The sequence below is a fragment of the Oncorhynchus kisutch genome, linkage group LG16 (assembly GCF_002021735.2).
Source record: "Oncorhynchus kisutch isolate 150728-3 linkage group LG16, Okis_V2, whole genome shotgun sequence".
Lineage (NCBI taxonomy): Eukaryota > Metazoa > Chordata > Actinopteri > Salmoniformes > Salmonidae > Oncorhynchus > Oncorhynchus kisutch.
The window spans coordinates 9,034,540-9,045,787 of record NC_034189.2 but is presented as its reverse complement, the minus strand read 5'-3'; the positions used below and the strand labels follow the sequence as shown (position 1 = coordinate 9,045,787).

The following is an 11,248-nucleotide window of genomic DNA, read 5'->3' as shown; positions in this document are numbered from 1 at the left end:
CTCTCTCTCTCTCTCTACAGTATATGTGTGTGTGTGTGTGTGTATGTAGCTGTTGGAGTTGTTTGACAGTGAGGATCCCAGGGAGAGAGAATACCTGAAGACCATCCTGCATCGTGTCTACGGCAAACTGCTGGGTCTGCGGGCGTACATACGTAAACAGATCAACAACATCTTCCTCAGGTAAAACACACAGCTATGTCTTACTGTACTTATGAGGACTTTTTGGGGACCAACAATTGATTTTCTATTTTCCCTAACCACCACACACACACACACACACAAACACACACACACACACACACACACACACCACACACACACACACCACACACACACACACACACACACACACACACACACACACACACACACACACACAGAGACGCTCATTCAGACACACACACACACACACAGTAACATTCACAGACAGATCAACATCCTTAGGTAATACGCTAACAAATGCAAATAGAAACATTGCGTGTGTGTGTGTGTGTGTGTGTGTGGTGTGTGTGTGTGTGTGTGTGTGTTCCTCTAGGTTCATCTATGAGACTGAGCACTTCAACGGAGTAGCAGAGCTACTGGAGATTCTGGGCAGGTGTGTTCTCTTTACATCTTTACATCTTTACATCAGGTGTGTTCTCTTTATCTTTACATCAGGTGTGGTCTCTTTATCTTTACATCAGGTGTATTCTCTTTATCTTTACATCTTTACATCAGGTGTGGTCTCTTTACATCTTTACATCAGGTGTGTTCTCTTTATCTTTACATCAGGTGTGTTCTCTTTATCTTTACATCAGGTGTGTTCTCTTTATCTTTACATCAGGTGTGTTCTCTTTATCTTTACATCAGGTGTGTTCTCTTTATCTTTACATCAGGTGTGTTCTCTTATCATCAGGTGTATTCTCTTTACATCTTTACATCAGGTGTGTTCTCTTTATCTTACATCAGGTGTGTTCTCTTTATCTTTACATCAGGTGTGTTCTCTTATCTTTACATCAGGTGTATTCTCTTTATCTTTACATCAGGTGTATTCTCTTACATCTTTACATCAGGTGTTTCTCTTTACATCTTTACATCAGGTTGTGTTCTCTTTATCGTTACATCAGGTGTATTCTCTTTATCTTTACATCAGGTGTATTCTCTTTACATCTTTACATCAGGTGTGTTCTCTTTATCGTTACATCAGGTTTGTATTCTCTTTATCTTTACATCAGGTGTATTCTCTTTACATCTTTACATCAGGTGTGTTCTCTTTATCTTTACATCAGGTGTGTTCTCTTTATCTTTACATCTTTACATCAGGTTGTATTCTCTTTACATCTTTACATCAGGTGTGGTCTCTTTATCTTTACACTTTACATCAGGTGTATTCTCTTTACATCTTTACATCAGGTGTGTTCTCTTTATCTTTACATCAGGTGTGTTCTCTTTATCTTTACATCAGGTGTGTTCTCTTTATCTTTACATCAGGTGTGTTCTCTTTATCTTTACATCTTTACATCAGGTGTATTCTCTTTACATCTTTACATCAGGTGTGTTCTCTTTATCTTTACATCAGGTGTATTCTCTTTACATCTTTACATCAGGTGTATTCTCTTTATCTTTACATCAGGTGTGTTCTCTTTATCTTTACATCAGGTGTATTCTCTTTATCTTTACATCTTTACATCAGGTGTGTTCTCTTTATCTTTACATCTTTACATCAGGTGTGTTCTCTTTATCTTTACATCAGGTGTGTTCTCTTTACATCTTTACATCAGGTGTATTCTCTTTACATCTTTACATCAGGTGTGTTCTCTTTATCTGGTGTATCAGTACATCTGTTCAGCTTTACCTCTGTACATATTGTATATTGGGTGCTCTAGGCCCTCCAGATCCACAGTCCTGGTGAAGGTTTGTTCCTTCGTACCTGAACTTGGTTTTAGTTTCTCCTTGGCACTGACTTGATTAACACATAAACCTAACTTCATGCTGAGACAGGGAGGGAGGGAGGGAGGGAGGAGGGTGAACCAGTGAGTGAAGGAGGGAGTGAGTCAGTGTTTTGGGGGAAGGAGGGAGTGAGTGAGAGACAGAGAGAGAGAGAGAGAGATGGTGATGACAAGATATTATACTTTTTTCTTAATCCCTTTTTCCTCCTCTCCTCTTTTTCTCCTCCCACTCTTCCTCCCCGCTGTTGCTCTTCCTCTACCCTCTCCCCTCTTTTATTTTCTTTCTCTCACTCCTTTTTTCATCCCCCTCTCTCTTTCCATCCCCCTCTCTCTTTCCATCCCCCTCTCTCTTTCCATCCCCCTCTCTCTTTCTCTCTATCTTTTCTCCACATCTGCCCACCCCAAACGTCCCCGTCTCCCACTCTGCTCTCTAATCATCTCTCTCTCTCTTTCTCTATCAGGTGTGTTCTCTTTATCTTTACACCAGGTTTATTCTTTATCTTTACATCTTTACATCAGGTGTATTCTCTCAGGTTTATTCTCTTTATCTTTACATCTTTACACCAGGTGTGTTCTCTTTATCTTTACATCAGGTGTGGTCTCTTTACATCTTTACACCAGGTGTGTTCTCTTTATCTTTACATCAGGTGTGCTCTCTTTATCTTTACATCTTTACATCAGGTGTGTTCTCTTTATCTTTACATCAGGTTTATTCTTTATCTTTACATCTTTACATCAGGTGTGGTCTCTTTATCTTTACATCAGGTGTGTTCTCTTTACATCTTTACACCAGGTGTGTTCTCTTTATCTTTACATCAGGTGTGCTCTCTTTATCTTTACATCAGGTGTGCTCTCTTTATCTTTACATCTTTACATCAGGTGTGTTCTCTTTATCTTTACATCAGGTGTGCTCTCTTTATCTTTACATCAGGTGTGCTCTCTTTATCTTTACATCTTTACATCAGGTGTGCTCTCTTTATCTTTACATCAGGTGTGTTCTCTTTATCTTTACATCAGGTGTATTCTCTTTATCTTTACATCTTTACATCAGGTGTGTTCTCTTTATCTTTACATCTTTACATCAGGTGTGTTCTCTTTATCTTTACATCAGGTGTGTTCTCTTTACATCTTTACATCAGGTGTGTTCTCTTTATCTTTACATCTTTACATCAGGTGTGTTCTCTTTATCTTTACATCAGGTGTGGTCTCTTTACATCTTTACATCAGGTGTGTTCTCTTTATCTTTACATCAGGTGTGTTCTCTTTATCTTTACATCAGGTGTGTTCTCTTTACATCTTTACACCAGGGTGTTCTCTTTACATCTTTACACCAGGTGTATTCTCTTTATCTTTACACCAGGTGTGTTCTCTTTATCTTTACATCAGGTGTATTCTCTTTATCTTTACATCAGGTGTGTTCTCTTTATCTTTACATCTTTACATCAGGTGTGTTCTCTTTATCTTTACATCTTTACACCAGGTGTGTTCTCTTTATCTTTACATCAGGTGTATTCTCTTTATCTTTACACCAGGTGTATTCTCTTTATCTTTACATCAGGTGTGTTCTCTTTACATCTTTACATCAGGTGTGTTCTCTTTATCTTTACATCAGGTGTGTTCTCTTTATCTTTACATCTTTACATCAGGTGTGTTCTCTTTACATCTTTACATCAGGTGTGTTCTCTTTATCTTTACATCAGGTGTATTCTCTTTATCTTTACATCAGGTGTATTCTCTTTATCTTTACACCAGGTGTGTTCTCTTTATTTTTACACCAGGTGTGTTCTCTTTACATATTTACATCAGGTGTGTTCTCTTTATCTTTACATCAGGTGTGTTCTCTTTATCTTTACATCAGGTGTGTTCTCTTTATCTTTACATCTTTACATCAGGTGTGTTCTCTTTATCTTTACATCAGGTGTGTTCTCTTTACATCTTTACATCAGGTGTATTCTCTTTACATCTTTACATCAGGTGTGTTCTCTATCTGGTGTATCAGTACATCTGTTCAGCTTTACCTCTGTACATATTGTCTATTGGGTGCTCTAGGCCCTCCAGATCCACAGTCCTGGTGAAGGTTTGTTCCTTCGTACCTGAACTTGGTTTTAGTTTCTGCTTGGCACTGACTTGATTAACACATAAACCTAACTTCATGCTGAGACAGGGAGGGAGGGAGGGAGGGAGGAGGGTGAACCAGTGAGTGAAGGAGGGAGTGAGTCAGTGTTTTGGGGGAAGGAGGGAGTGAGTGAGAGACAGAGAGAGAGAGAGAGATGGTGATGACAAGATATTATACTTTTTTCTTAATCCCTTTTTTCCTCCTCTCCTCTTTTTCTCCTCCCACTCTTCCTCCCCGCTGTTGCTCTTCCTCTACCTCTCCCCTCTTTTATTTTCTTTCTCTCACTCCTTTTTTCATCCCCCTCTCTCTTTCCATCCCCCTCTCTCTTTCCATCCCCCTCTCTCTTTCCATCCCCCTCTCTCTTTCTCTCTATCTTTTCTCCACATCTGCCCACCCAAACGTCCCCGTCTCCCACTCTGCTCTCTAATCATCTCTCTCTCTCTTTCTCTATCAGGTGTGTTCTCTTTATCTTTACACCAGGTTTATTCTTTATCTTTACATCTTTACATCAGGTGTATTCTCTTTATCTTTACATCTTTACACCAGGTGTGTTCTCTTTATCTTTACATCTTTACACCAGGTGTGTTCTCTTTATCTTTACATCTTTACACCAGGTGTGTTCTCTTTATCTTTACATCAGGTGTGTTCTCTTTACATCTTTACACCAGGTGTATTCTCTTTATCTTTACATCTTTACATCAGGTGTGTTCTCTTTATCTTTACATCAGGTGTGTTCTCTTTATCTTTACATCAGGTGTATTCTCTTTATCTTTACATCAGGTGTATTCTCTTTACATCTTTACATCAGGTGTGTTCTCTTTATCTTTACATCAGTGTGTTCTCTTTATCTTTACATCTTTACATCAGGTGTGTTCTCTTTATCTTTACATCAGGTGTGGTCTCTTTACATCTTTACATCAGGTGTATTCTCTTTATCTTTACATCAGGTGTGTTCTCTTTATCTTTACATCAGGTGTATTCTCTTTACATCTTTACATCAGGTGTATTCTCTTTACATCTTTACATCAGGTGTGTTCTCTTTATCTGGTGTATCAGTACATCTGTTCAGCTTTACCTCTGTACATATTGTATATTGGGTGCTCTAGGCCCTCCAGATCCACAGTCCTGGTGAAGGTTTGTTCCTTCGTACCTGAACTTGGTTTTAGTTTCTCCTTGGCACTGACTTGATTAACACATAAACCTAACTTCATGCTGAGACAGGGAGGGAGGGAGGAGGGAGGGAGGGAGGGAGGGAGGGAGGGAGGGAGGGAGGGAGGAGGGTGAACCAGTGAGTGAAGGAGGGAGTGAGTCAGTGTTTTGGGGGAAGGAGGGAGTGAGTGAGAGACAGAGACAGAGAGAGAGAGAGATGGTGATGACAAGATATGATACTTTTTTCTTAATCCCTTTTTCCTCCTCTCCTCTTTTTCTCCTCCCACTCTTCCTCCCCGCTGTTGCTCTTCCTCTACCTCTCCCCTCTTTTATTTTCTCTCTCACTCCTTTTTTCATCCCCCTATCTCTTTCCATCCCCCTCTCTCTTTCTCTCTATCTTTTCTCCACATCTGCCCACCCAAACGTCCCCGTCTCCCACTCTGCTCTCTAATCATCTCTCTCTCTCTTTCTCTATCGTTCTCTGTCCCCCTCCCCACCCCCCTCTACAGCATTATAACGGGTTTGCGCTACCCCTGAAGTCGGAACACAAGCAGTTCCTGGTTCGAGTCCTGATCCCTCTACACACAGCCAAGTCCCTGTCCATCTTCCATGCACAGGTCAGTCACGCACATACAGATAGACTCTCTCTTTCTCTCTCTCTCTCTATTCTCCAGTATTAAGTGCTAAATAGGCTACCTGGGGCGGCAGGTAGCCTCGTGGTTAGATCGTTTGATTAGTAACCAGAAGGTTGCAAGATTGAATTCCCGAGCTGACAAGGTAAAAATCTGTCATTCTGCCCCTGAACAAGGCAGTTAACCCGCTGTTCCTAGACCCAACATTGAAAATAAGAATTTGTTCTTTATTGACTTGCCTAGTTAAATAAAAGGTTAAAAAAAATAAAAAAAATATGAGAGACTGCAATGTGTACCCATGACCACTGGAGAGCAGCCTCGAGTCACACTACATTCACACTGGCTGCAGATCCAGAACAAGTCACACCATCACACCAGTATGTATGTGTGTCTATGTAAATGTATCTGTGTTTAAAACATGTTGAGTTCTATTCAATCTGTATATACCGTCCGTGTTTTCATTAGCCAATAAATACAATTGTCTCCGGCCAAATTGACCAGTAGAAAAAACAAAATGATGCAGGCTATCGGCGCGTCACTCGCCACTTTAAAATGTCAACTGGAGGCATGTTGAAAACATAGTTAATTGTTTGATTAAAATGCAGATTTCCTAGAAAATCCCAGCATAGAAATGTGGAGGTTAATTATTTTATGAAGACTTCATAGTCAGCGCGTGAGTTTCGTGTTTGCGGAAGCATAGTCTACAATTTATCTGACCATTTCTACCAGCCTGCATGCCAGCTGTGATTTTCATATGCACATTTTGGAACAGTTTAATTTCAATAATGATGTTTTTTGTTACTCAAAATCATTGTTGCCTGGTTAATATTAAAAATCTGTAGTAAAATGATTATTTTAATTTTTATCGAAAAGTTGAAATGAAACTAATGCCAGAGCATCAGCCTCTGCCATATGAACACACTGAAATACCGTGATGCCTTGGTGGCTGCAGAAACGAGCTCACGGAACTCAGAGATGACCAATGCAGCTGTTGGCATATAACGTCTATTTGTCAACTAAGTAAAAATCGATAAACCCAACAAATGAAAACAGGAGAAAATATAATCTATCGATAAAAAATTCCAGTTATTTCAAATCACATGAATCTATCTAGTCCGCCTGTCTACCTCCCTTTCTATCTGTCCTGACTTGCGCTATCTCTAGCGAACTTGCAACATTGCATCAACTAGCCTATTCTGGCGCTCAACGTTTCCTGCACGGATGAGCTCAGAACAGACAGCTATTTTTACTTAATTAAGGGAAAGAGGAAGGCTATTTTATGACGTTTCCACTGGATATATGGGATCATCAGATTGTGATATGTTGCTCTTTCACACCGAGGCTTGGTGATTATATTAAGGGGGAGAATGTTGGGAAAGATTTTTTTTCAAATAGGCCTACTGTGAGGAACGATTAGGCTGTTATTCCCAATGGGTGTAAAGAAAAGAGAGACTTTGTTGACTTCCTGTGTGAGGTGAAGAAAACAAGTAGTGAGAAGCTCAGCTTGTTAGCGGTGGACATGGTGAGTTAAGACAATCAGAAATGAAACATCCACAAATGGCCACTTTCCTACATTTGCGTGCAGCAGACCCAGGTAGGCTGCGTGCTTCGGGACGTGGGCTCCCTCACCACGAACAAGACAGACACCAGACCCACGATCATTGCTCACATGGAGCACTCCAAACAAAAGACAATGAAAAAAATGGACATCTCGTAAATGATGGTCATGAAATGAATCAGAAACGTTTTTCTCACAAGTGTAGCAGGTTGTGAACTGTGCAAACAACGTTTCCACTCCGAGAATGAGAACACTAAATGACTGTAGGCGTAATTAGCAATATAATGCATTAACATACATTAATGTAACCACATGTCTGGGATTTTCGGTAAATTTACTGCTGGTGACATATCTAATTTAGAATAGATCAAAATCAAAAATCAAAGGGTACATTTACATGAAACAACAAATGCAGAAGAACTGGCGGGGAAACAGCATTCTGGGGAGAGTCTATCTTCCCTGACAGACTCTTCTTGTCTCAAAATTTGCAATGATACTCAAGCGACATTATCTTCACATATTCAAGATGTTTTTTCACGGACAGCAGCAACTCAATAACCAGCTAGTTGTTTTGTCACGCGCTGCCTGTGAAAGGACTTCATCATATGCCATTTATCGGATATAAACCGGGGGAACTGTGGGTTATGATTCAACCCGCAGCACCGCTAACAGCACCGCTACCCACCGCTACAGCACGCTACCCACCGCTACAGCACCGCTACCCACCGCTACAGCACCGCTACAGCACCGCTACCCACCCGCTACAGCACCGCTACAGCACCGCTGCAGCACCGCTACCCACCGCTACCCACCGCTACAGCACCTCTACCCACCGCTACCCACCGCTACAGCACCGCTACCCACCGCTACAGCACCGCTGCAGCACCGCTACCCACCGCTACCCACCGCTACAGCACCGCTACCCACCGCTACAGCACCGCTACCCACCGCTACAGCACCGCTACAGCACCGCTACCCACCGCTACAGCACCGCTACCCACCGCTACAGCACCGCTACCCACCGCTACCCACCGCTACAGCACCGCTACCCACCGCTACAGCACCGCTACCCACTGCTACAGCACCGCTACCCCACCGCTACAGCACCGCTACAGCACCGCTACCCACCGCTACAGCACCGCTACAGCACCGCTACCCACCGCTACAGCACCGCTACCCACCGCTACAGCACCGCTACCCACCGCTACAGCACCGCTACAGCACCGCTACCCACCGCTACAGCACCGCTACCCACCACTGCAGCACCGCTACAGCACTGCTACAGCACCGCTACCCACCGCTACAGCACCGCTACAGCACCGCTGCAGCACCGCTACCCACCGCTGCAGCACCGCTACCCACCGCTGCAGCACCGCTACCCACCGCTGCAGCACCGCTACAGCACCGCTACAGCACCGCTACCCACCGCTACAGCACCGCTACAGCACCGCTACCCACCAATATGCTGTTTCTCTCCTGTTCTAATTGCTTTCACATCACCTCTCTTTCGTTGTCCAGACGCAAAAGGCACAATCCTAGTCATATTAGAACCCATCGTAGTTATGCTAGAACCCATCGTAGTTATGCTAGAACCAATCCTAGTCATATTAGAACCCATCCTAGTCATATTAGAACCCATCGTAGTTATGCTAGAACCCATCCTAGTCATATTAGAACCCATCCTAGTCATATTAGAACCCATCGTAATTATGCTAGAACCCATCCTAGTCATATTAGAACCCATCGTAGTTATGCTAGAACCCATCCTAGTCATATTAGAACCCATCCTAGTCATATTAGAACCCATCCTAGTTATATTAGAACCTGTCCTAGGTATTTCTGAACCAATCCTAGTCATATTAGAACCCATCCTAGTCATATTAGAACCCATCCTAGTTATATTAGAACCTGTCCTAGGTATTTCTGAACCAATCCTAGTCATATTAGAACCCATCCTAGCTATATTAGAACCTGTCCTAGGTATTTCTGAACCAATCCTAGTCATATTAGAACCCATGCTAGTCATATTAGAACCCATCCTAGTCATATTAGAACCCATCCTAGTCATATTAGAACCCATCCTAGTCATATTAGAACCCATCCTTGTCATATTTGAACCCATCCTTGTCATATTAGAACACATCCTAGTCATATTAGAACCCATCCTAGTCATATTAGAACCCATCCTTGTCATATTAGAACCCATCCTAGTCATATTAGAACCCATCCTAGTCATATTAGAACCCATCCTAGCCATGTTAGAACCCATCCTAGTTATATTAGAACCCATGCTAGTCATATTAGAACCCATCCTAGTCAGATTAGAACCCATCCTAGTTACGTTAGAACCCATCCTAGTCATGTTAGAACCCATCCTAGTCATATTAGAACCCATCCTAGTCATATTAGAACCATCCTAGTCATATTAGATCCCATCCTAGTTATATTAGAACCCATCCTAGTCATATTAGAACCCATCCTAGTCATATTAGAACCCATCCATGTCATATTAGAACCCATCCTAGTCATATTAGAACACATCCTAGTCATATTAGAACACATCCTAGTTATGTTAGAACCCATCCTAGTCATATTAGAACCCATCCTAGTCATATTAGAACCCATCCTAGCCATGTTAGAACCCATCCTAGCCATGTTAGAACTCATCCTAGTCATATTAGAACTCATCCTAGTCATATTAGAACCCATCCTTGTCATATTAGAACCCATCCTAGTCATATTAGAACCCATCCTAGTCATATTAGAACCCATCCTAGCCATGTTAGAACCCATCCTAGTTATATTAGAACCCATGCTAGTCATATTAGAACCCATCCTAGTCAGATTAGAACCCATCCTAGTTACGTTAGAACCCATCCTAGTCATGTTAGAACCCATCCTAGTCATATTAGAACCCATCCTAGTCATATTAGAACCATCCTAGTCATATTAGATCCCATCCTAGTTATATTAGAACCCATCCTAGTCATATTAGAACCCATCCTAGTCATATTAGAACCCATCCATGTCATATTAGAACCCATCCTAGTCATATTAGAACACATCCTAGTCATATTAGAACACATCCTAGTTATGTTAGAACCCATCCTAGTCATATTAGAACCCATCCTAGTCATATTAGAACCCATTCTAGTTATATTCAAACCCATCCATGTCATATTAGAACCCATCCTAGTCATATTAGAACCCATCCTAGTCATATTAGAACCCATCCTAGTCATATTAGAACCCATCCTAGCCATGTTAGAACCCATCCTAGCCATGTTAGAACTCATCCTAGTCATATTAGAACTCATCCTTGAGGTGTGTGCGTGTGTTCATCTCTGTTGAAGTGTGTGTGCGTGTGTTCATCTCTGTTGAAGTGTGTGTGTGTGTGTTCATCTCTGTTGAAGTGTGTGTGTGTGTGTTCATCTCTGTTGAAGTGTGTGTGCGTGTGTTCATCTCTGTTGAAGTGTGTGTGTGTGTGTGTGTTCATCTCTGTTGAAGTGTGTGTGTGTGTGTTCTGAATCTAAACATCTATTTGACCTACATGTATTTAATCAGACGCCCACTGTTCAGATCCATGTATTTTTTATTAACACACACACAGAGAGAGAAAGAGCACAATTACCAATCTCCATTCACTCAAATGGGACACTATTCTCTACATAGTATATAGTATATTATTAATATATTGTATTAGTAGTGTCAAATCTCCTAAACCCTATCCAAACAGACTACAATACCCATAATCCCTCACCTAACAACAGAACCCAACTGTGTATTTACCCTGGGCTTGTCACTAATCTGACTCTAATACTTTAAACGGTTTAACTCCTGTCGTCTCATTTTAATCACTCATTCT

General features: G+C 41.6%; 1 protein-coding gene across 1 annotated transcript in view; it reads left to right on the top strand.

The window, feature by feature from the left end:
* The first annotated feature begins 53 nt into the window (after positions 1 to 53).
* Positions 54 to 11,248, top strand: part of ppp2r5b (protein phosphatase 2, regulatory subunit B', beta) — an 18,189-nt gene continuing 6,994 nt past the window's right edge. The window contains exons 1-3 of the mRNA XM_031791743.1: positions 54 to 180; positions 536 to 595; positions 5,703 to 5,810. The gene's annotated coding sequence lies outside the window, so the exon portion shown is untranslated. The remainder of the gene's footprint in view (positions 181 to 535; positions 596 to 5,702; positions 5,811 to 11,248) is intronic.